This window comes from Ranitomeya imitator, chromosome 3 (genome assembly GCF_032444005.1).
Source record: "Ranitomeya imitator isolate aRanImi1 chromosome 3, aRanImi1.pri, whole genome shotgun sequence".
Lineage (NCBI taxonomy): Eukaryota > Metazoa > Chordata > Amphibia > Anura > Dendrobatidae > Ranitomeya > Ranitomeya imitator.
The window spans coordinates 339,418,427-339,443,230 of NC_091284.1; the positions used below are offsets into that span (position 1 = coordinate 339,418,427).

At 44.4% G+C, this 24,804-nt stretch overlaps 1 long non-coding RNA gene across 2 annotated transcripts in view; it reads left to right on the forward strand.

The window, feature by feature from the left end:
• LOC138669915 (uncharacterized) overlaps positions 1-24,804 on the forward strand; it is a 151,275-nt gene that overhangs the window by 35,712 nt on the left and 90,759 nt on the right. The window contains exon 3 of one of the 2 annotated variants that reach the window (XR_011319264.1): positions 12,712-12,814. The exons of the other annotated variant lie outside the window; for it this stretch is intronic. This is a non-coding gene — a long non-coding RNA (uncharacterized lncRNA). The remainder of the gene's footprint in view (positions 1-12,711; positions 12,815-24,804) is intronic. 2 annotated transcript variants of the gene reach the window in all.

A 24,804-nucleotide genomic window follows, 5' to 3' on the forward strand; every position in this document is an offset into this window, starting at 1 on the left:
GTATATAAAGCGCAAACAAGTGCTGAGTGGCGTGTTCCATGAATACTTTGCAACTGGTGGTATAATAATGAGTAAACATATAGGCTAAGCTAAAGACTGACTATAAACCAACACAATCATGTCAAATGTATATAGATTGAAAACAGTTACCACAACTCCCTCTTAGAGTTTAAATGAAGAGTACAAAGGAATGTTAGAGTATATTTAGGGTTTACCACTATACAAGTCACTAGTTCGACCACACTTAGAATACTGTGCACAGTTCTGGTCTCCGGTGTATAAGAAAGACATAGCTGAACTAGAGCGGGTGCAGAGAAGAGCGACCAAGGTTATTAGAGGACTGGGGGGTCTGCAATACCAAGATAGGTTATTACACTTGGGGCTATTTAGTTTGGAAAAACGAAGGCTAAGGGGTGATTTTATTTTAATGTATAAATATATGAGGGGACAGTACAAAGACCTTTCTAATGATCATTTTAATCATAGACCTGAGACAGGGACAAGGGGGCATCCTCTACGTCTGGAGGAAAGAAGGTTTAAGCATAACAGACGCGGATTCTTTACTGTAAGAGCAGTGAGACTATGGAACTCTCTGCTGTATGATGTTGTAATGAGTGATTCGTTACTTAAATTTAAGGGGATTGGATACCTTTCTTGAAAATTATAATGCTACAGGTTATATACACTAGATTCCTTGATAGGGCGTTGATCCAGGCAACTAGTCTGATTGCCGTATGTGGAGTCGGGAAGGAATTTTTTTCCCCAATGTGGAGCTTACTCTTTGCCACATGGTTTTTTTTGCCTTCCTCTGGATCAACATGTTAGGGCATATTAGGTTAGGCTATGTGTTGAACTAGATGGACTTAAAGTCTTCCTTCAACCTTAATAACTATGTTACTATATCCTTTATTAATGTGCAATGTTTCTCTATAACCACTAGGTGGAGCTATAAAACCTTATATAAGTGCCTTACTAACCTTGGTAAAAGTGATGAGCGAACACATTTGGCACTATTCGTTACTCGCACGAATAGTACGGTATTCGGACTATTCGTAACTCAACGAGTACCGGTAATTAGATATTTGCCTTGGTATATTCGAGTGACCCACTCAGCAGGTTTGGTGCTTTATTTTCAACCAATGAATATGCTGGGTTGGCTGGCCAATCACAGTAATGCTGGTGCCATCTTTGGTGTGGCATTACTGCGATTGGCTGGCCTTCCAGCATCCTAGGAGATATTTAAAGGCTGCCGGCGCCATCTTGCACACATTGCAGCAGGAAAAAGAGTAGAGACAGCGTAGATTTCGCGTAGGGAGAGTGAAAGGAGCGTAGTGAGAGTAATATTATCTGATGAGCTGAGCTCCCCACACACAGTTCACTGGCAGGTCAGCTCATCAGAAGCTGCCGAGGGAGGAAAGAGGAGGGAGATGGGGGCAGGCGCCGAGTATGCAACAGCAACACAGGAGGCGGTGCACAGATGCAAGAGCTGGATAATGGACGGCTGGGAGGCGGCTGAAACGGGGAGACACCATACATCTAGGACTCAATACAAGTATGGGGCGCAATTTATAAAAGTCAATATTTCAGTGTTACTAGGGATCAGAAACATAAGAGTCACCTTCACAGAATGTAGCCTTAGTGCTGCTGAAGGTGGCTCTTTTACTTAAAAATGCCCTGGGGGTGACAAGTTCCCTTTAAATGTTATTACTCAAATGGAGGTTTCCCATGGAAAAAACACATATTGCAGTATGCCCAGCTTAGCACCTGGTTGCATTTGTAATCTACATAGAGGTAGTGAGGGGTTTAAATAGCTCGCTTGCTCAAACCAAGGGGTTGTGGGTAAAATTAGAGAGAATGCATCAATGAGCCATAACAAAATGGTGTCCCCAAGTGTATAACCGCACATGTCCGTTTTTTCTTAGACACTAGAGGTCATTGTGTTAACCTCGATCGTGTCTTATTTCCTGTCTATGTGAGAGAGAATATATCTGTTTCCGTGATGGCAATCCCAAACATGTCTGGCCAAGGGGGTGTCCCGTTCATTCCTCACATCACCCAAATGCTCGCTTATTCTTTTTCTTAACTCCCTTTTAGTTTTTCCTATATAATTTTTAGGGCACGAACACGTTGCCATATAGATAACCCGTTTTACAGATGGCAAAGTCGCTTAGGAAAACAGTTTGCCAGTTGAGGCACTTTGAAAGCTTTTACATGGTGTAATCGTTTTGCAAAAGGAACAGTTGCCCCACCTGAAGGTGCCGCAAATCTTTCTATCAAGCCAGGTTCTTTCTGGTCTTGTGTAGTGACTTTTAGAAATCGATCCTTAAGGGATCTACCCTTGTGAAAGGTGAATAATGGTTGGGAATGATTCCTTCAAGTGTATTGTCAGCCCGTAGGATTTGCCAGTGTTTTTTAAGGATCCTAAAAACTTGATCTGCTTGAGACTTCATTACAGGACCTCTCGGGGCTGTAGAAGAGTGCTTTCTCTCCCTGCTTAGGGCATTTCTGAAAGCTGGATTCATGACCTCATCCAGATACCCAAGTTGTCTGAACCGGTCCCTCAATTCATAAGCTTGTGCCCTAGAAGGTGCCTTCCTCGGAGCAGTTCCTCCTAATTCTGAGGTACTGTCCACGAGGAATGCCCTTCTTTAATGGGACAGGATGGTGACTGCCCCATCTGAGAAGAGCATTAGTGGCCGTGGGTTTACGAAACACTCGTGCTCTTAGGAACCTTGAGTACTGCAGAAATTCTGTTGTAACCTTGGCCAGATCTGTGCCTTGCAACAATTCTGTTCTGAGCTCCTTGGCCAGTCCTTTGACCTCATCATTCTCATTTCGTCTGACATGCACTGTGAGCTGTGAGGTCTTATATGGACAGGTGTGTGCCTTTCCAGATCAAGTCCTATCAATTTCATTAAACACAACTGGACTACAATGAAGTAGAACCATCTCAAGGAGGATCATAAGGAGATGGACAGCATGTGACATACTGTAAATATGTGTGTCTGAGCAAAGGGTCTGAATACTTATGACCATGTGATATTGAGTCGCCCTGCGGGCTAGGGGTACTCTGTACCGGGTCCGGTGTTCACAGGGGGATGTCACGGTGGCTGTGACCGGGTCCATGGCCCTGAGCGCCCATGTACAAGGGAAAGGTCTTTAAAGGGATGAAGTTTATGTTCGTGACGCCACCTGTGGTATTCAGTCAGGGTGACCGACGCTGCTTTAAGGGGTCCGCTGGGGTGATGTTATGGCAGCTAGATGGTCTACCTTCCCACAGGTGACGTATATCCCCAGGGCTTCCCAGTGTGAAGATGGTGGTATCGTGAGAGGCGCAGAGAAGAACGAGGACACAAGGTTGCAGTCTCTTTACCTTTACTGAAGACTTCAGCATCCACAGTCCAGGGCACCAGATCACAGGGCAGGCAGAGTCCAGTCGGTTTAGAGGCAAGTCCAGAGTCCCCTTGTCCAGGTGGAGAATAAAAGCTGTCATGATTCCAATGGCAGGGAATCACAAAAGGACAAGCACCAACGAGCTCTCGGGTGATGGAACCTGAGCTGACCGCGACCCTAAACCTGAACACACAAATAACAGTAGCCGGGGAACGTGCCTACGTTGATCCTAGACGTCTCGCACCAGCCGAAGATCTAACTTCCCCTATTAGAAGAAACACAGACCTCTCTTGCCTCCAGAGAAATACCCCACAGAAATAGCAGCCTCCCACATATAATGACGGTGAAATGAGAGGAAGGCACATACACAGTATGAAAACAGATTCAGCAAAATGAGGCCCGCTAAAACTAGATAGCAGAGGATACAAAAGTAAACTGCGCGGTCAGCAAAAAACCCTTCAAAAAACCATCCTGTAATTACTTGAACTCATGTTCCAACTCATGGAACATGAGGAGCAATTACAGCCCGCTAGAGCAACCAGCAGCAAAGAAACAATTATATGAAAGCTGGACAAGACAAAAATAAAGCAAAACGTGGAACAAGAAAATCAAAAACTTAGCTTGTCCTGAAGATTACTGAAGCCAGAAGCTGAGGTAACAAAACACTCTGATAACCTTGATAGCCGGCGGGGAAATGACAAGAAAGCCCGGTTAAATAGGAAACTCCCAAATCCTAATAGAACAGGTGGACACCAGAGACAGCAGAACACAAATCACCCAGTACCATCAGTAACCACCAGAGGGAGCCCAAAAACAGAACTCACAACAGTACCCCCCCCTTGAGGAGGGGTCACCGAACCATCACGAGAACCACCAGGGCGACCAGGATGAGCCCTATGAAAAGCGCGGACCAAATCATCAGCATGAACATCAGAGGCAACCACCCAAGAATTATCCTCCTGACCATAACCCTTCCACTTGACCAAATATTGGAGTTTCCGTCTGGAAACACGAGAATCCAAGATCTTCTCCACATCAACCTCCAATTCTCCCTCCACCAGCACCGGAGCAGGAGGCTGAAGCGAAGGAACAACAGGTACCTCATACCTCCGCAACAACGACCGATGGAACACATTATGAATAGCAAACGATGCCGGGAGATCCAAACGAAACTACACAGGGTTAAGAATTTCCAAGATCCTATAAGGACCGATGAACCGAGGCTTGAACTTAGGAGAAGAGACCTTCATAGGAACAAAACGAGAAGACAACCACACCAAGTCCCCAACACGAAGTCGAGGACCCACGCGGCGACGGCGATTAGCAAACTGCTGAGCCTTCTCCTGGGACAACTTCAAATTGTCCACCACATGACTCCAAATTTGATGCAACCTATCCACCACCATGTCCACTCCAGGACAATCAGAAGGCTCCACCTGACCAGAGGAAAAACGAGGATGAAACCCCGAATTACAAAAGAAAGGAGAAACCAAGGTAGCAGAACTAGCCCGATTATTAAGGGCAAACTCGGCCAGCGGCAAAAAGGTAACCCAGTCATCCTGATCAGCAGAAACAAAACACCTCAAATAAGTTTCCAAGGTCTGATTAGTTCGCTCCGTCTGGCCATTCGTCTGAGGGTGGAATGCAGACGAAAAGGACAAATCAATGCCCATCTTAGCACAGAACGTCCGCCAAAATCTAGACACAAACTGGGAACCCCTGTCAGAAACGATGTTCTCCGGAATCCCATGCAAATGAACCACGTTCTGGAAAAACAGAGGGACCAACTCAGAGGAGGAAGGCAACTTAGGCAAGGGTACAAGATGAACCATTTTAGAAAAGCGGTCACACACAACCCAGATGACGGACATTTTTTGAGAGACAGGGAGATCCGAAATAAAGTCCATGGAAATGTGCGTCCAAGGCCTCTTCGGGATAGACAAAGGTAACAACAATCCACTGGCTCGAGAACAGCAAGGCTTAGCCCGAGCACAAACCTCACAAGACTGCACAAAAGAACGCACATCCCTCGACAAGGAAGGCCACCAAAAAGACCTGGCCACCAAGTCTCTAGTACCAAATATTCCAGGATGACCTGCCAACGCAGAAGAATGGACCTCAGAGATGACTCTACTGGTCCAGCTATCCGGAACAAACAGTCTCTCAGGCGGACAACGATCAGGTTTACCCGCCTGAAACTCCTGCAAAGCACGTCGCAAGTCTGGGAAGACGGCCGACAAAATCACCCCATCCCTAAGGATACCAGTGGGCTCAGAATTTCCAGGGGAGTCAGGCACAAAACTCCTAGAAAGAGCATCCGCCTTCACATTCTTTGAACCTGGCAGGTATGAAACCACAAAATTGAAACGAGAGAAAAACAGTGACCAACGAGCCTGTCTAGGATTCAGACGCCTGGCAGACTCAAGGTAAATCAGATTTTTGTGATCAGTCAAGACCACCACACGATGTCTAGCACCCTCCAGCCAATGACGCCACTCCTCAAATGCCCACTTCATGGCCAAAAGTTCCCGATTACCCACATCATAATTCCGCTCAGCGGGCGAAAATTTTCTAGAAAAGAACGCACATGGCTTCATCACCGAGCAATCGGAGCTTCTCGGTGACAAAACCGCCCCGCTCCAATCTCGGAAGCATCAACCTCAACTTGGAAAGGAAGCGAAACATCAGGCTGACGCAACACAGGAGCAGAAGAAAACCGGCGTTTAAGTTCCTGAAAGGCCTCCACAGCCGCAGGAGACCAATCAGCAACATCAGCACCCTTCTTAGTCAAATCCGTCAAAGGCTTAACAACACTAGAAAAATTAGTTATAAAACGACGATAGAAATTAGCAAAGCCCAAGAACTTCTGCAAACTCTTAAGAGATGCAGGCTGCGTCCAGTCACAAATAGCCCGAACCTTGACGGGATCCATTTCAATAGTAGAAGGGGAAAAAATATACCCCAAGAAAGAAATCTTCTGGACTCCAAAGAGACACTTTGAGCCCTTTACAAACAAGGAATTAGCCCGCAGGACCTGAAACACCTTCCTGACCTGCTGAACATGAGACTCCCAGTCATCAGAAAAAACCAAAATATCATCCAAATACACAATCATAAATTTATCCAGATATTCACGGAAAATATCGTGCATAAAGGACTGGAAGACTGAAGGAGCATTAGAAAGTCCGAAAGGCATTACCAAATACTCAAAATGGCCCTCAGGCGTATTAAATGCGGTTTTCCACTCATCACCTTGCTTTATTCGTATAAGATTATACGCACCCCGAAGATCAATCTTAGTGAACCATTTAGCCCCCTTAATGCGAGCAAACAAATCAGTCAACAAAGGCAAAGGATACTGATATTTTACGGTAATCTTATTCAAAAGACGATAATCTATACAAGGCCTCAAGGACCCATCTTTCTTGGCCATGAAAAAAAAACCTGCTCCCAAAGGGGACGAAGATGGACGGATATGTCCCTTTTCCAAGGACTCCTTAACATAATCCCGCATAGCAGTATGCTCTGGCACTGACAGATTGAACAAACGACCTTTAGGAAATTTACTACCAGGAATTAAATCTATAGCACAATCGCAATCCCTGTGAGGAGGAAGCGAACTGAGCTTAGGCTCCTCAAAAACATCCCGATAATCCGACAAAAATACAGGAACCTCAGAAGGAGTAGATGAAGCGATAGAAATTGGAGGTGCATCATCATGAACCCCCTGACATCCCCAGCTTAACACAGACATTGTTTTCCAGTCAAGGACTGGATTATGAGTTTGTAATCATGGCAGACCAAGCACTAGAACATCATGTAAATTATACAATACCAGGAAGCGAATCACCTCCTGATGAACGGGAGTCATACGCATGGTCACTTGTGTCCAGTACTGAGGTTTATTCATAGCCAAAGGTGTAGAGTCAATTCCCTTCAAAGGAATAGGGACTTCCAGAGGCTCCAGACTAAACCCACAGCGATTGGCAAATGACCAATCCATAAGACTCAGGGCAGCGCCTGAATCCACATAGGCATCGACGGAAATGGATGATAATGAACAAATCAGAGTCACAGACAGAATGAACTTAGACTGTAACGTACTAATGGCAACAGACTTATCAACCTTTTTTGTGCGTTTAGAGCATGCTGATATAACATGAGCTGAATCACCACAATAAAAGCACAACCCATTTTTCCGCCTATAGTTTTGCCGTTCACTTCTAGACTGAACTCTATCACATTGCATTGTCTCAAGTGCCTGTTCAGAAGACACCGCCAAATGGTGCACAGGTTTGCGCTCCCGTAAACGCTGACCAATCTGAATAGCCATAGTCATAGACTCATTCAGACCCGTCGGCGCAGGGAACCCCACCATAACATCTTTAATGGCCTCAGAAAGGCCATCTCTGAACTTTGCAGCCAGGGCGCACTCATTCCACTGAGTAAGCACTGACCATTTCCGAAATTTTTGACAATATATTTCTGCTTCATCTTGCCCCTGAGAGAGAGCTAATAAAGCTTTTTCAGCCTGAATCTCTTGGTTAGGTTCCTCATAGAGCAAACCCAATGCCAGAAAAAAACGCATCCACATTAAGCAACGCAGGATCCCCTGGTGCCAATGCAAATGCCCAATTTTGAGGGTCACCCCGCAGGAAAGATATAATAATCTTAACCTGCTGAGCAGGGTCTCCAGAAGAGCGAGATTTCAAAGAAAGGAACAGCTTGCAATTGTTCCTAAAATTCAGAAAACTAGATCTATCTCCAGCAAAGAACTCTGGAATAGGAATTCTAGGTTCAGACATAGGAGCATGTACAACAAAATCTTGTATATTTTGAACCTTAGCAGCAAGATTATTCAAGCTGGAAGCTAAACTCTGGACGTCCATGATAAACAGCTAATGACCCATTCAAGGATTAAGAGGAGGAAAAAAAAAAAAAATCAGCCAGGCTACAGTTAGGGCTAGGCAGCAACCTCAGAGGAGAAAAAAAAAACTTCCTCAGACTACTTTTCCTCCTACTTCAGCCCAAACATTTTGGGCCGGCTATACTGTCATGATTCCAATGGCAGGGAATCACAAAAGGACAAGCACCAACGAGCTCTAGGGTGATGGAACCTGAGCTGACCGCGACCCTAAACCTGAACACACAAATAACAGTAGCCGGGGAACGTGCCTACGTTGATCCTAGACGTCTCGCACCAGCCGAAGATCTAACTTCCCCTATTAGAAGAAACACAGACCTCTCTTGCCTCCAGAGAAATACCCCACAGAAATAGCAGCCCCCCACATATAATGACGGTGAAATGAGAGGAAGGCACATACACAGTATGAAAACAGATTCAGCAAAATGAGGCCCGCTAAAACTAGATAGCAGAGGATACAAAAGTAAACTGCGCGGTCAGCAAAAAACCCTTCAAAAAACCATCCTGTAATTACTTGAACTCATGTTCCAACTCATGGAACATGAGGAGCAATTACAGCCCGCTAGAGCAACCAGCAGCAAAGAAACAATTATATGAAAGCTGGACAAGACAAAAATAAAGCAAAACGTGGAACAAGAAAATCAAAAACTTAGCTTGTCCTGAAGATTACTGAAGCCAGAAGCTGAGGTAACAAAACACTCTGATAACCTTGATAGCCGGCGGAGAAATGACAAGAAAGCCCGGTTAAATAGGAAACTCCCAAATCCTAATAGAACAGGTGGACACCAGAGACAGCAGAACACAAATCACCCAGTACCATCAGTAACCACCAGAGGGAGCCCAAAAACAGAACTCACAACAAAAAGCCTTCCTTCGCGCTGTCATGGTGTAGTCCCTTACTGCCTAAGGCTTCATATAAGGTCCTCGCAGATGTTATCTCTCTCTCTGTCCCCCGGATAGGACAAAACCCGTATGATAACTGGTGACTTGAGCCTGTTTATAGGATCTCTTAGATGACCCGGCTCTATGGGTGTCACCAAGCCTCCTGGGTGTAGGTGCAGACAGGTAACGTTCAATTAGCTGTCCTGCCGGTCTTTGATGTAAGGCGTAGAGGTCCTTACAACCTCAGTGTTCCAGCTACCGGAGTTTCTGCGCCTCAGAAGTAGGCAGTCTGCTTGGGGCTGGTCACCTTCTGGTATCCTCTCCTGTGCTTCCTCTCCTGCACGCTCGCTGCAAACAATTCGGCCTTTCATGTCTCTTTCTGGGAGCTGCACTCTGTGGGCATGCACAGCTCCGTCAACTGTCTCCTCTGTCCTCTGGCTGGAATTCGCTCCTGTCAGGAACAGCTTCCCTGAAGGACTGACTAACTTTCCCTACAGACCACCAGTTAAATATATGTGGGGAGTGACCTAGTAAATAGGAGCAAAAGCTCCCCCTGGTGGCCTGGAGTGTGAAGTGTTGCATGTTTGTGGTACCTGGATGCAGCTATCCTTCCTTGCCTCCTAACGTAGCATCACTCTCCCCGAGAGGAAAGCAATACCACTGTGACGACCAGGACCCTGGAGTGCCACAATATTTCAGTTTTTCTTTAATAAATATGCAGAGTATACAGTACCGACCAAAAGTTTGGACACACCTTCTCATTTAAAAATGTTTCTGTATTTTCATGACTATGAAAATTGTACATTCACACTGAAGGCATCAAAACTATGAATTAACACGTGGAATTATATACTTAGCAAAAAAGTGAAACAACTTAAATTATGTCTTATATTCTAGGTTCTTCAAAGTAGCCACCTTTTGCTTTGATGACTGTTTTGCACACTCTTGATGAGCTTCAAGAGGTAGTCACCGGGAATGGTCTTCCAACAATCTTGAAGGAGTTCCCAGAGATGCTTAGCACTTGTTGGCCCTTTTGCCTTCACTCTGCGGTCCAGCTCACCCCAAACCATCTCGATTGAGTTCATATCTGGTGACTGTGGATGCCAGGACATCTGGTGTAGCACCCCATCTCTCTCCTTGGTCAAATAGCCCTTACACAGCCTGGAGGTGTGTTTGGGGTCATTGTCCTGTTGAAAAATAAATGATGGTCCAACTAAACGCAGACCTGATGGAATAGCATGCCGCTGCAAGATGCTGTGGTAGCCATGCTCATTCATTATGCCTTCAATTTTGAATAAATCCCCAACAGTGTCATCAGCAAAGCACCCCCACACCTCCTCCTCCATGCTACACGGTGGGAACCAGGCATGTAGAGTCCATCCGTTCACCTTTTCTGCTTCGCATAAAGACACGGTGGTTGGAACCAAAGATCTCAAATTTGGACTCATCAGACCAAAGCACAGATTTTCACTGGTCTAATGTTCATTCCTTGTGTTCTTTAGCCCAAACAAGTCTCTTCTGCTTGTTGCCTGTCCTTAGCAGTGGTTTCCTAGCAGCTATTTTACCATAAAGTCCTGCTGCACAAAGTCTCCTCTTAACAGTTGTTGTAGACCACGTGACCGCTCATACAGTAGAAGCTGCGGCCAGGACAGGAAGCAGCGCCAGCCAGCGAGGGAGCGGGTGAGTATTTTAAGAACAGCGGGCGGGCGCACAGGGAGTGGGAGGGGGGTGGGGACATGGACCTTTATTTTAAACACAAGAAACAAAAAAAAAAAAAGGATTATTCATATCTTTACAGCAAACGCTGCTGCAGAGAAGATATGAATCGCGGCTTTAGCACCAGATGCAGAGGACAGCGCTAAACTTTAGTGCTGTCTCCTGCACATTGCGTGTGGTACCCAGTGGGCACACGGACGGCACACGTGTGCCGCACGTGTGCCACACTGATGTGCCACAGAAACACACGGACACAGATAATTCCGGTACCGATTTTTCCGGTACCGGTATTATCTGGACGTGTGGGACTGCCCTTACTTAGCTGCTTTTTTCTTGCCATAATACAAATTCTAACAGTTTATTCAGTAGGACTATCAGCTGTGTATCCACCAGACTTCTGCACAACACAACTGATGGTCCCAACCCCATTTATAAGGCAAGAAATCCCACTTATTAAACCTGACAGGGCACACCTGTGAAGTGAAAACCATTCCCGGTGACTACCTCTTGAAGCTCATCAAGAGAATGCCAAGAGTGTGAAAAGCAGTCATCAAAGCAAAAGGTGGCTACTTTGAAGAACCTAGAATATAAGACATAATTTCAGTTGTTTCACACTTTTTTGTTAAGTATATAATTAATTCCACATGTGTTAATTCATAGTTTTGATGCCTTCAGTGTGAATGTACAATTTTCATAGTCATGAAAATACAGAAAAATCTTTAAATGAGAAGGTGTGTCCAAACTTTTGGTCTGTACTGTACATTAATGAGAAAAACAATGAACTTTTTTAAATTTACCAAATGGCTGAAATGAAACAAAAAGTCAAAAATTTAAAGGGGTATGAATACTTTCTGTACCCACTGTATATACTGCAAATGTCAGGAAGGGGTTAAACATGGCCAGACTATTCCTCAAGCATCTTCAGCATGGAAGCTGCTCATAAGTTTATTTAATACGAGAGTAATACAGCAGTCTGACTATCACTGATGTCAGCACAAAAGGGTGGATGGGATTATGGGTGAGGGTATGGGTGAATATTTAATTTTGATTTACATGCCCTTGACTAGCTGGCGCATGACTGAATTGTCTGGAGTTTACAGCAAGACAACGGGGCAAGGTACAGCACTAAAAGTTACATTTTCTGAAAGGCCTGGTCAAGCCCTTTTTTGGGATACTGTCAGTATGCAATGAAAAATGAGACTCCACTCAGGCTCTACCCCAGCTCTGCCTCCATCCCTTGAACCTTCCACAGTCCCACTGCCCACTCTTGGAAAAACTCCACTTACAAGCACCGGCGTCACTGCAAGAGTTATACTTACCTCAAGCATGCGTGCGGCTTCTTCTTGATCATGTGAAGCCAGATGTATGCATCCTGGTTTCAGAGAGGCGCACTGTGCATTTTCAGAGGTCTTCTGCACTTCCACGTACACCCGGCTTCAAATGATCAATGATGCGAGGGGCAGAAGCCGCACGCATGCATGAAGTATAGCGGCGCTTGCGATGACGCTGGCGCTTGTAAGCTATGTTATCATGCCCACGGGGGCATGAAAACATGCTTAGTAGTAGCCCGACTCGTCTGGGGAAACTAACACCCCATCAACTAGTCAAATCCCTCATTTACAAATCCTGACCTGACAGGTTTCCTTTAAATCTTGATCCTGGCACCAACCTCTGCAATCTGCCACCCTAGGCATCAGACTTTTTGCTGCCTAGTGCTAAATACGAGCTTGCTTTTACCATATTTAGGGTGCTAATCAGTGTTTTGTTAAAACACCTGTAATAATGATTTTCCACAGGAAACACATTAAGGAGAGAATTGCACTGGTGATCTGCCATAAGAAACAAGGAGGCACGTTGAATAAATGTGAGGAGAGAGAAGGAGGACATTGAAAATGGGAGGTAAGAGGTTAGCTAAGGATAAAACTGAAAAAAAACTCTTTTACGCTACAGATTCACAAAAAAGAAGTGACATGCTACTTCTTTTAAACCGCAGCGTTTCCGCAGCGGATTTTCCGCAAAGTGTGGCACACCATTTTTTTTTCTCATTGATTTACATAGTACTGTAAATAAATTGCGGATCTGCAGTGTTTCTGCACCTCAAAAAACGCTGCGGATCCGCAGAGAATCCGCAACGTGTGCACATACCCTAAAACTGGATCAGTTTTTTTTTTTATATTGAAGTCTATGAGGACCCATTAATTAGCCATCTATTTTTCTCCCATTTAAAAAGGATCTGATTTTTGCTTACTGGATCAGTTTCAAATTCATGATTAGGCTATGTTCACATGTCCAGTAACCATCCATTAGAATGGATCCAGCAGTAATTCGTGGGCATAAAAATCGTGCAGAAGATTTTAGAAAATGTTTTTCAGTTGGATCCATTAATTAGCCATCTGTTATCTTCCATTTGAAAATGATCCAGTAAGCAAAAAAAAAAAACCTATATCCTTTTAAAATTAAAATAGATGATAATTTAACAAGTCTGTTGTCCATAGACATCAATGTTAAAAAAATGGATCCAGCTGAAATCAATTCTTTAAAAACGGACAAAGCCAACTGATTGCTGCTGGATCCATTCTAGCAGATGATTACGGGACATGTGAACATAGATTAGGCCATGAAAAGCCCATAATAGTCCCAAAGATCTTGCGTCTAGGACCATATTGAGACAAGATATGTGTTAGAAAATGTCAGTGCTTTAGACAATAGAACATAATAAATAAATGTGTGCAGCATAGTGACTAGCTCTATTGTGTTACAGTACTGTCGTCCCACCAAGTTCAACCACTCAGAAAACTTACGAGGGAATTTTGATTGTGAGCCAAAATATTTTTACTCCTAAATATCCACTTGGTCTCTGTCATTCCATGTGTAGAATAAATGGTTGAAAGGAGATCTGCTAATGAGGTTGCGGAATTTAGGGTTTGGTCTCATTAAGTTATTTTAGGCAGGTTTTGAGAGGACCTGCTCTGAAAACCACCTGAAGGTTCGCTCCGAAGACACTCAAAAGAACCATTCTAATAATTTATATGTAATAAAGGCTTGCTGTTTATATTTTCAGGCTTTTGAGTGCTTAGTAACTGCTTAAAGCTTCCAAAAGTGTCAAGAGGTTAAAAAAACTGTGCGGACCATTCTTCAGGCGTTTTTCTGTTGGAAGATGCTCCATACTTTCCAACTGAAGTCAGTGGGAAGGCAAAAAACAAGCCCAGAAGACATATTAGCATTAGAGTTGAGCGAGCACTAAAATGCTCAGGTGGGCGTTGCTCACCCCCAGCAATGGTGAAAGGGAACCTGTCACCCCGTTTTTTCAGATTGAGATAAAAATACTGTTAAATAGGGCCTGCGCTGTGCGTTACAATAGTGTATGTAGTGTACCCTGATTCCCCACCTATGCTGCGAAATACATTGCCAAAGTCGCCGTTTTCGCCTGTCAATCAGGCTGGTCAGGTCGGGTGGGCGTGGTGACATCGCTGTTTCTTCCCCAGCTTTCCGTTGGTGGCGTAGTGGTGTGCGCATGTCCAAGTGCCGAATCCACTGCGCGCACGTGAAGAAACAGCGCGCGATCTGCGCTATTACCCTTGTCATCGGTGGGGGCGGCCATCTTCCTGGGGCCGCGCGTGCGCAGATGGAGTGCTCTGCTGCACAGGGCTTCAGGAAAATGGCCGCGGGATGCCGCGCGTGTGCAGAAGAGATCGCGGCGGCCATTTTCCCAAAGCCGAGTTTGCATCTCGGCTTCAGGAAAATGGCCGCCGCGATCTCCATCTGCGCACGCGCAGCATCCCGCGGCTATTTTCCTGAAGCCCCGTGCAGCACAGCACTCCATCTGCACACGCGCGGCCCCAGGAAGATGGCCGCCCCCACCGATGACAAGGGTAATAGCGCAGATCGCGCGCTGTTTCTTCACGTTCGCGCAGTGGATTCGGCACTTGGACATGCGCACACCACTACGCCACCAACGGAAAGCTGGGGAAGAAACAGCGATGTCACCACGCCCACCCGACCTGACCAGCCTGATTGACAGGCGAAAACGGCAACTTTGGTAATGTATTTCGCAGCATAGGTGGGGAATCAGGGTACACTAGATACACTATAGTAACGCATAGCGCAGGCCCTATTTAACAGTATTTTTATTTCAATCTGAAAAAACGGGGGTGACAGGTTCCCTTTAATACAAGAATGCTCGTTTTGAGTAATGTGTATAATACGAGTCAATAGGAGATCCGAGATTTTTTATGGCAGACCCTACAAAGAGGTCTGGGGGGCAGTGAAAATGTTAACCCCTTACTGTCCTCCGCCGTACAAGTACGGCGGAGGTCAGATCCCCTGCTTTGATGCGGGCTCCGGCGGTAAGCCCGCATCAAAGTCGGGACATGTCAGCTGTTTTGAACAGCTGACATGTGACCGCAATAGAGGGGAATCGCGATTCACCTGCCGCTATTAACTAGTTAAATGCCGCTGTCAAACGCTGACAGCGGCATTTAACTCCTGCTTCCGGCCATCGGGCCGGAAATGAGCGCATCGCCGACCTCCGTCACATGATCGGGGGTCAGCGATGGGTCGGCAAAACAACCAGAGGTCTCCTTGAGACCTCTATGGTTGTTGATGCCGGATTGCTGTGAGCGCCACCCTATGGTCGGCGCTCATAGCAACGCAGTAAATCTACTACATAGGGGCGATCTGAGGATCGCTACTATGTAGCAGAGCCGATCGAGTTGTGCCAACTTCTAGCCTCCCATGAAGGCCATTGAAGCATGGCAAAAGTAGAAAAAAAAAGTTTTGAAAAAATAAAAAATATAAAAGTTTAAATCACCCTCCTTTCGACACATTCAAAATAAAACAATAAGAAAAATCAAACCTACACGTATTTGGTATCGCAATTCAGAATCGCCTAATCTATCAATAAAAAAAGTATTAACCTGATCGCTTAACGGCATAGTGAGAAAACAATTTGATACGTCAGAATTATGTTTTTTTGGTCGCCACGATATTGCATTAAAACGGGCTATCAAAAGAACATATCTGCATCAAAATGGCATAATTAAAAACGTCAGCTCGGGACGCAAAAAATAAGCCTTCGCCTGACACCAGATCACGAAAAATGGAGACACTACGGGTATTGGAAAATTGCGCAATTTTTTTTTAGCAAAGTTTAGATTTTTTTTTGACCACTTAGATGAAACATAACATAGACATGTTTGGTGTCTATGAACTCGCAATGACCTGAAGAATCAAAATGGCTGGTTAGTTTAAACATTTTGTGAACCTACCAAAAAAGCCAATCAAAAAACAAGTGTGGGATTGCACTTTTTTTTGCAATTTCACCGCACTTGGAATTTTTTCCCAGTTTCTAGTACACGACATGCTAAAACCAATGATGTCATTCAAAAGTACATCTTGTCCCGCAAAAAACGAGCCCTCACATAGCTCTGGGAAGGAGGGGAGCGAAAAACGAAAACCGAAAAAGGGCAAGGTCTTGAAGGGGTTAAAATGGATGGGAAAAGTACTGAATGGAAAGAAAACAGCATGGGGAAGACCCCTGGAAGCATCTTTAAGGCTGCAGTCACACTAGCAGTATTTGGTCAGTATTTTACATCAGTATTTGTAAGCCAAAACCAGGATTGTAACAATTAGAGGAAAAGTATAATAGAAACATTTGCACAACTTCTGCATTTATCACCCACTCCTGGTTTTGGCTTACAAACACTGATGTAAAATACTGACCAAATACTGCTAGTGTGACAGCAACCTAATCACTGTTGAGAACAATGGTGGTGTCACACTTTTAGGCTGTGTGCACACATTGCTAATTTTTCGCAATAAAACCGCAAAAAAACAGCATACATTATGCATCCCATCATTTAGAATGAATCCCGCAATTTTTGTGCACATGATGCGCTTTTTCCGCGAAAAAAACGCATCGCGGTAAAAAACGCAGCATGTTCATTAATTGTGCGGATTTCCCACTATATAATGCATTGGGAAATGTCCAGAAAAATCGGCAAAAAACGCACCAAAAACACGGTAAAAACGTGCAAAAAGCGCATGCAGATTTCCTGCAGAAAATTTCAGGTTTTTCTCAGGAAATTTCTGCAAGAAATCCTGGACGTGTGCACATAGCCTTACTCCATTTTAAAGGAGTGACAATAAAATATTACAAATTAAAAGAAATTCCATTTAAGGCTACGTTCACATTAGCGTTGTGCGGGGCAGCGTCGGCGACGCAACGCACAACGCATACAAAACGCATGCACAACGCAGCGTTTTGTGACGCATGTGTTCATTTTTTGTATGATTTTTGGCGCAGAAAAAACTGCATCATGCAGCGTCCTCTGCGCCCTGACAGTTGCGCCAAAATGACGCATGCATCACAAAACGCAAGACAACGCATGTCCATGCGCCCCCATGTTAAATATAGGGGCGCATGATGCATGCGTCGCCGCGGCTGCGCCCGACGCTGCCCCGCACAACGCTAAAGTGAACATAGCCTTACAAGAAAACAAAATGTCATGAAATATTTTTTTCCTGTATAATTATTTGTTTATAAGGCAAAATTTTAAAGAGTTTTTAAAAATTATAATTTAGGTAAACCAAAATTATTATTTTTTTTTATTAAAGAATAGGAAATTTCAGCTTAATTTATGAAAGAAGCAAGAACTACCAAAAATTAGGGACTCAGATACACCCTGTATTAGTCATCAAGGAGGGCCTCATACACATTCTGTTCAAATTGTCATGTATTGGTACTCCTAGACTCATAACATTTGCAGTTAGTGCAACTGCTGTCAAAAATTAGAAGCAGGGTCATCCATACACCATTGAAGGCACCAACTTTACAGCTTCATTTAAATATTGTGGACAAAGTATAATTGTGATAATCCTACACTCAAAGGTTTTGCACAAAGTGCAAAGCCAGGAAAAAATTATAAGTATAGTCATCCATAGACCCTAGAAGGCAACAACTGTCAGGCCTCAGTCAAATATAGAACATTAAAACACTATGTGCTGTTAACATCTAGTGGTGTGTAAAAGTCTGCTCTAAGCCAGGCTTTGTTCATTGTTAACAGAGTGAACCTGTCAGCACTTTCTGTTGACAGGCGAAAGCGTCTTTCTATTATGACCCCACTGTGGCACTAAAAATCCGCTCAGACAAGACGCTAGCAGCAGGACAGCCCAACGCCTCCAAGGCATAGATGGACAGTATTAGTGAGTATGCAGGTGTTAAGGACTGAACTGAGTTGTAGTAGTGATATTGCAACCACAAGGGTAAGCACCAAAAGGTAGCATCTGCAGGATATAGCCAGAGGTCGGTACACGGAGCAACAGTATAGTTGGAAGGATAAACAGGAATCGTATTCAGGACATAGCCAGAGGTCAGTACACGGAGCAGCAATAGGATCTTGAGGATAAACGGGAATCATAGTCAGGATATAGCCAGAGGTCGGTACATGAAGCAGCAGTATATTTTGGAGGATAAGCAGGTAACGTATTCAAGATATAGCCAGAGGTCAGTACACAGAGCAGCAGTTGGATCTTGAGGATAAGCAGCAGGTGGGGAGAAGCTAGACTAAAGGCTGGGAGCTTAATATTCTCACCATGAAGGAAGTGCAGTGCCAGGTTTAAGTAGGGTGTTCAATCAGGAGGTCACAGGGTGAGCCAATGAGGAACTTGGGGTGGAGACATCAGGAGCAATGCAGGTATTGCAGGTGATTTAGTAAGGAACTGTCCAGCAAGCTGAATAGCTCAGAGGGGAGAGCTGCCACCTGGTGCACAAGAGCTGCTGGGTTCAAATCTTGACAGATGGTTTGGTTGGCCAAATATTGCTTTTATAAATTTTCCCTCCTTGTCAAAAATACCCAGTCATGAGGGCATGGATGCTGGGAGGGTGCCATGAAATTGGTCCAGGCCTTTGACAGTGTACCCCTGCCTCTGCTGTACTGGATGTGTCTCTCCCTCACATCTCTTCAAGAAAGCTTGCCCCCTGCCACTAGCGTTGTCTGATGTGAATTTTTTCAACATATCTTCTTTGTTTCTCATTTGTTCCAGAATTTCTTTGGACCCCACATGATATTTTGCTTTTGAGGTCCTTTGGTCAACTTCACTTTGTCGGGCAGGTCCTATTTAATTGATTTGATGATTGAGAGCAGGTGTGGCAGTAATCAGGCCTCAGTGTGGCTAGGGAATTTGAGCTACGCTTCCCAAAGATGTGTTAATTCACAGTTATTTTTTGTTTTAAGGGGGGGCAATCACTTTTTCACACAGGGCCCTGTAGGTTTGGATCTCTTTTTCCCTTAATGATAAAGACTTCCATTTAAAAAATGCATTTTGTGTTTATTTATTGCTCTTTACACTGGTGATTGCATTTTGCATATTATTTACCATTGGCTTTACATTTTATATCCCTACTGACGTTTTATACATATTCATGCGGTGTCTTTTCCTCTCCCTTTTTGAAGGTCCTTGCCCTGTCTTTTTATATTCATTATTTGTATGTTGAATAACTAATAAAATAGTATGTTTTTATATTAATTTTTGTTGGAATCTCTTCCTAATGGTTATAGGCCGTATAAGATTGTGTTGCATTTTTAAATATTGAAGTGTCTAACATTCATCACTGAACATATGGGAGCCATTGCCAGTTATCGCAAACACTTGATTGCAGTTGTTGCTGCACAGGGTGGCCCAGCCAGTTATTAGGTTCATCCATAGGTTCATCCATAGACCCCTGAAAGGCAACAACTGGCGGGCCTCATTCAAATATTGAATATTAAAAAACACTATGTGCTGCTGTCATCTTCTAAGGGCCTTAGAAAAATCTGGTTTCCCTGGCGAAACGCATGCCAAGGATGATATCCCGAGCTGATATGACCTTAGATTAATTTAGGCACAATTCATGCCATGTTACCTCAATCCCGCATGGTCTCATAAGGAGATGCGGGTACTGACCTTAGAGATTACCTTAGTTCAGTCTGCCCGCTTAATCCTAGTGACGAGATCAATTACACCAGGGAAGTAGCGTGCCTCACAAGCACGCTCTCTCCCACTGGAGTTTGTATCAAGCATGTGGCAGTATTTCCTTGCTTAGCCACTGCAGCTATGAGCGGTATATCTACCGGCAGAGCACTGTGCCGACAATTTCCCCCAGCTTGGTCCGGATGGGGGATTGCTAGCACTAGTGATACGTTTCTGACCGCGTCCCTGCTGGATTTAAGATCAGGCACCAACTTGATTAACCATCCAAGTAGCCCTATACTATTAGAACTAAAGTGAATGCACTATAATTAAAGATCATATAATTTGAAGGGCTGTTTTAATTATACAGACTCTTCATAATTGATGGGGTGAATGTGGCATGATGGCATCATCATTTATTTATTTCAACAACAAATAGAGTGTCCTAATAAGATTGGAATCCAGCCTTTAATTTTGTGGGGTCAGTGGCTGGGACTCCCATTTTATTCATTTTAATCTGAGGTTTAATTACCTGGGTCCTAGTGGGTTACAGTGGTGAATACAAACACTTAAGTCACACACTGTGATCCTATATACATATTTGATGTATGACAACAGCATTTTAAATCAGATATTATACTTAATCAATTATTTACAATAAAGTTTAATTTTATCCACATTCCCACTACTTCCTTTTTATCCTTTGTTCATTTTTATGAGAGTGAGTCTGTCAGCATTCTGTGTTGACAGGTGAAAGAGCCTGTCTGTTACGACCCCCCCCCCAGGAGGCACTAAAAACTTCAGACAAGACGCTAGCGGCAGGGCAGAGCAACACCTCCAAAGAGTACAAGGCTACCTCATGCCAGACGACTAGATTTGAGACCCAATAGTTGAAAGTCGCAGAGTAAGTAGAGAGAATGCTGGTTTGGTCTGCCAGGTATCGCTTGATCATCTGCAAAAACTTTTCACTCCTTGTCAAAAATACCCGGTGGTCATCATGCCATTAACGCTGGGCTGGTGTCTCAAAATTAGCCAATGCCTTTGACAGTGTACCCCTGCCTCTGCTGTGTGTCTCCATGGCCTTTCCTCCTTGGATGGGCAAAGAAGCTTGCCCCCAACCACTAGCATCTGATGAGAATTTTTTCAACATATTTTCCTCAGTGACCTTTGGTATAGCACCATTTTAGAAGACCTCTCCACCTCAGGAAGAAGAGATGTAAAGTTCTCCTTGTACATTGGGTCTAGCAGGGTGAACAACCAGTACTCTATTTCAGCTAAGATGAATGTCATGGGAAAGGCCGCGGTACATAAAGTTGGCCATATGTGACAAGCTCCATATCGCCAACACTTCCTTGCCTCCACCGTGATGATGACTCCATCTCCTTCCTCGTCTCCTTTCCATAAGCACTTTTCCTGCACTTTGGCTACTTGTGTTTAGACTATTTGGGTGATTTACCCACTGCTTAATATAAATATAAGCCTTCTGTGCAGGTATATCATACAGCAGTTATGTTGCACTTTGCACCTTATATTGTATGCATGTTCTTCCCTGCATGCATGCTTACCAACCTGGAACAGCTTGGACACTCTAAACCAGGGGTGGGAACCTCAGGCCCCAGGGCCATTTACGGCCCTCGATGACCTTTTATCAGGCCCCTGAGCAGATTCTCAGGGACCGCATTCTTGGGCAGGTAGGTGTATTTTGATTGCCACCAGCTCATTAATTTCTTCTTGCTCTGTTAGCATACACAAGCAATGTTCACTACTGAACACTGAAGGGCATGCAATGAAAGATTAAGTCCTGACACCAGTGCCTGAGTAGGATGTACTTTGTGGGCGGAGTTTGTACGGCCCCCGAAGGATGGTATAAATATCCACATGGCCCTTGGCAGAATAAAGGTTCCCCACCCCTGCTCTAAACAGCTACATTAACACCTGGAAGTACTTTTCCTGCATTCTGTCCACTCGTGTCCAGGCTGATAGGGTAGTTAACCCACTGTGAAATATAAAGATAGGCCTTTATAGTGCAGGTATATATGCTCTGCAGCCTCTGTTTTAATTGTTCGCAGTTTTAAATGTATAAAAATAATAAAACACATTTAAGTAATATACTCTGTGGGTGTTATGACCCCTTTCTTTTTGAGTTATATTTAGTTCAAGAGTTCTTTTCCTCAACATTTATGCCTTATGGGCAACTGTGTTAAATATTTGTTAGCAGCGACTGTTTAAGTAGGCACAGAATAGAGATCATAGCGCTGACTGTGGTGTAATCACTGCTCATCATCTTTGTATAGTTCTCAAAGTCTTGGAAAATCACACAAATGTCAGACATCCATGCCCACTTTTTGTTATTTGCGGAGGCTGATCAGAGTTGGTACTCAACCACTGGATTCTGCTGCTTACACAAAACCTTGCCAGCATGGACATTGTGGCGTTCCAAACACGTGGAGATGTCACATACCAGTCAGTGAGCTGGCAGTTGCATGCACTGCTGCAGCACTGCCAGAGCGGCAGTAGCTGTAGCAGACTTGCGGAAATAGGCGCTGGCATAGCGTACCTTGGACAGAAGCTCTGGTAAATCTGGATCGGCTTTCAGAAACCGATGAACTACCAAGTTGAGCACATGTGTCAAGCATGGTATGTGTGTGAGCTTTCCAAGCTTCACAGCCGCAACAAGATTACGCCTATTATCACACACGACCATGCTTGGTTGGAGGTTCAGCGGCAAAAATCACAGATTTGCATGGTCTGTTATTCCTCAAAGTAAGCTTGAGCAGAAGCTGTTGGCAGTAGTGCAGAGCTTCCAGCTTATGTCTGATGTGGACAATGTGCTCCGAGATAGCACATTAGAGATGGAGGATGAGCAAGAGGGGGTGCAGAAACTGGTGTAGGAGGTGAAGGAAAGCCTTATCGAAGTAGGGCCAGCAATCCTCAGTGCCAGGAGCACATGTGCAATGCCAGAGTGTGACTTGGACCCAGCCTCCACAATGTTCCCCCGGTGTGCCGTCAGGAAAATATATAGTGTCCTTGGCCACAAGAACTTGTCCATGTGTCGGTCGTTAAGTGAAGAATCCCAGGAACCACATTGGTAATGGCATGGGTAATGACCCTAGACAGGTGCTGGTACAAAGAGTGAGAAAAAGTAAGTGTGAGAAAAAGTGGCTGCTCGAGTACCAAGGGACAGCTGCCACCATGAGTCAGTGGAAATCCTCCATGACAAGCCAAAACGGCAAAAATTCCATGGCAAACACTTTTGTTCCAAGGTCTGGCTTAGGGACAGTTGAACGCTGTGCTGGAACAAGGATTTGGAATTGCCCGATGATCACAACGTAGAATGTGCAAGGAAAGGTGCATGGCAGGAGGCATCTGTACCAGTGTTTTTGACAGGGGATTGGGAAGCACCTAGCATAGGGGAAGAGGCAATGGGGTCACACGATGGCACCAATCATGGACCCAGATGTTCGGCCAACCGAGAGTCAGGTACTTAGATTACCAGACTTGGGAACACCTAATTCCTTGATGAGAGAAATTCACGAGTGTTTGTTCTGCAGAAGTTTTGCGCCTTCTGTCGCTGGTTAGCCTATTGCCTCTTCCTGTTTTTCGGTCCCGCCGATTCCTCTCCCTCAGTGTTGCTGTCCTCGCTCTGCGTGGTAGCTTCCCAAGTTGGGTCGGTGACTTAGTCGTCCAGCACCTCATCTTCCATCCCCACACTCTGGTACTCCTAACTTCCTGATTTAAAAACAAGACTTAGCGGAAGCGGTATTTCATCATCATCATCATCATCATCCGCTTCATCCCAGTTTTGCTGTTCCTCACCATCATCATCTTGTGGCTGCTCTAAGTTTTGTGCATTACTAAACAGCATGTCCTCCTTTCTCTCTTGGAGCGATTGGGTTGAGAGACCACAATCAACAAATGTTGTAAAGAGCTCCTCAGAGTGTCCTAGAGTGGGATCACTAGTCTTCTGGGACTCAACATGGTGGGAGGAAGGAGGATCAGGGTGAAGATTAAGTGATCCAGGATGTAGGCTGGTGAGACTGGATAGTGTGGAAGACTTGGTGATGCTGCCAAGCATACTAGAAGCATTATCTACTATCAAACCGACTAACTATTCGCAAGGCTCTGGCTTCAGAAGTGGTATACCGTGCCTCACTGCAAAGTGGGACAGGAACCTATGTGTCGTGGATGGCTGTGTTTCTTGTGCTCCAGCAACAGGCGTAGTCGCACCTGCCACATGTCCTCGGTATCTGCATGCACCATCATCAGCACTTCCCTTACTGAATTCCTGACGCATTTTGTAATTGCTAGGTCTCTTGAAACCAAGTTTATTTCTAATAAAAGAAAAAAATTGATCACCTGCAGCAGTCAAATAAGTTTTTAGGAGTTTAATGCCACCATAATGTAACAGAAGGCAAAAGCGTAGAGGTGTCAAATTCAATCCAGAAAAAATATTTCAACGCTTTTTTGGAGTGTTATATGCCACAAAAACGTACCACTGTATGGCTGAAAAATGAAAGCTTTTTTAAGCTTTTTTTTTTTAAATGTAACACTTTTCAGTTTTATGGATCACAGAAATGTTCCCCATACCACTTGATGTATGAATGACAAAATTTAACCCCGCCAAATTTTGACAAACTTTTTTGGAGTGTAGTATATAAATAAAAATACCACAGAACACAATAGTGCATGGGTAAGAAATTTAACCCAGGAAAATGTTTCAATGCTTTTTGGAGGGTTATATAACACAAAAAAGTAACACAAAGCACATAATACTCGATGGATCAAAATATATTATAGAATATGTATGTAGTTTATTTATGAAGATTTAAGAATAATGCAATGAATACACAGGATTCGGCCGGCTGGGCGTGACCAATCAGTGGAGCAAGGGCAGGCTCCATGTTTTTGAGGGCCCTGAGCGAAAGAGTCTCAGTGGTCCC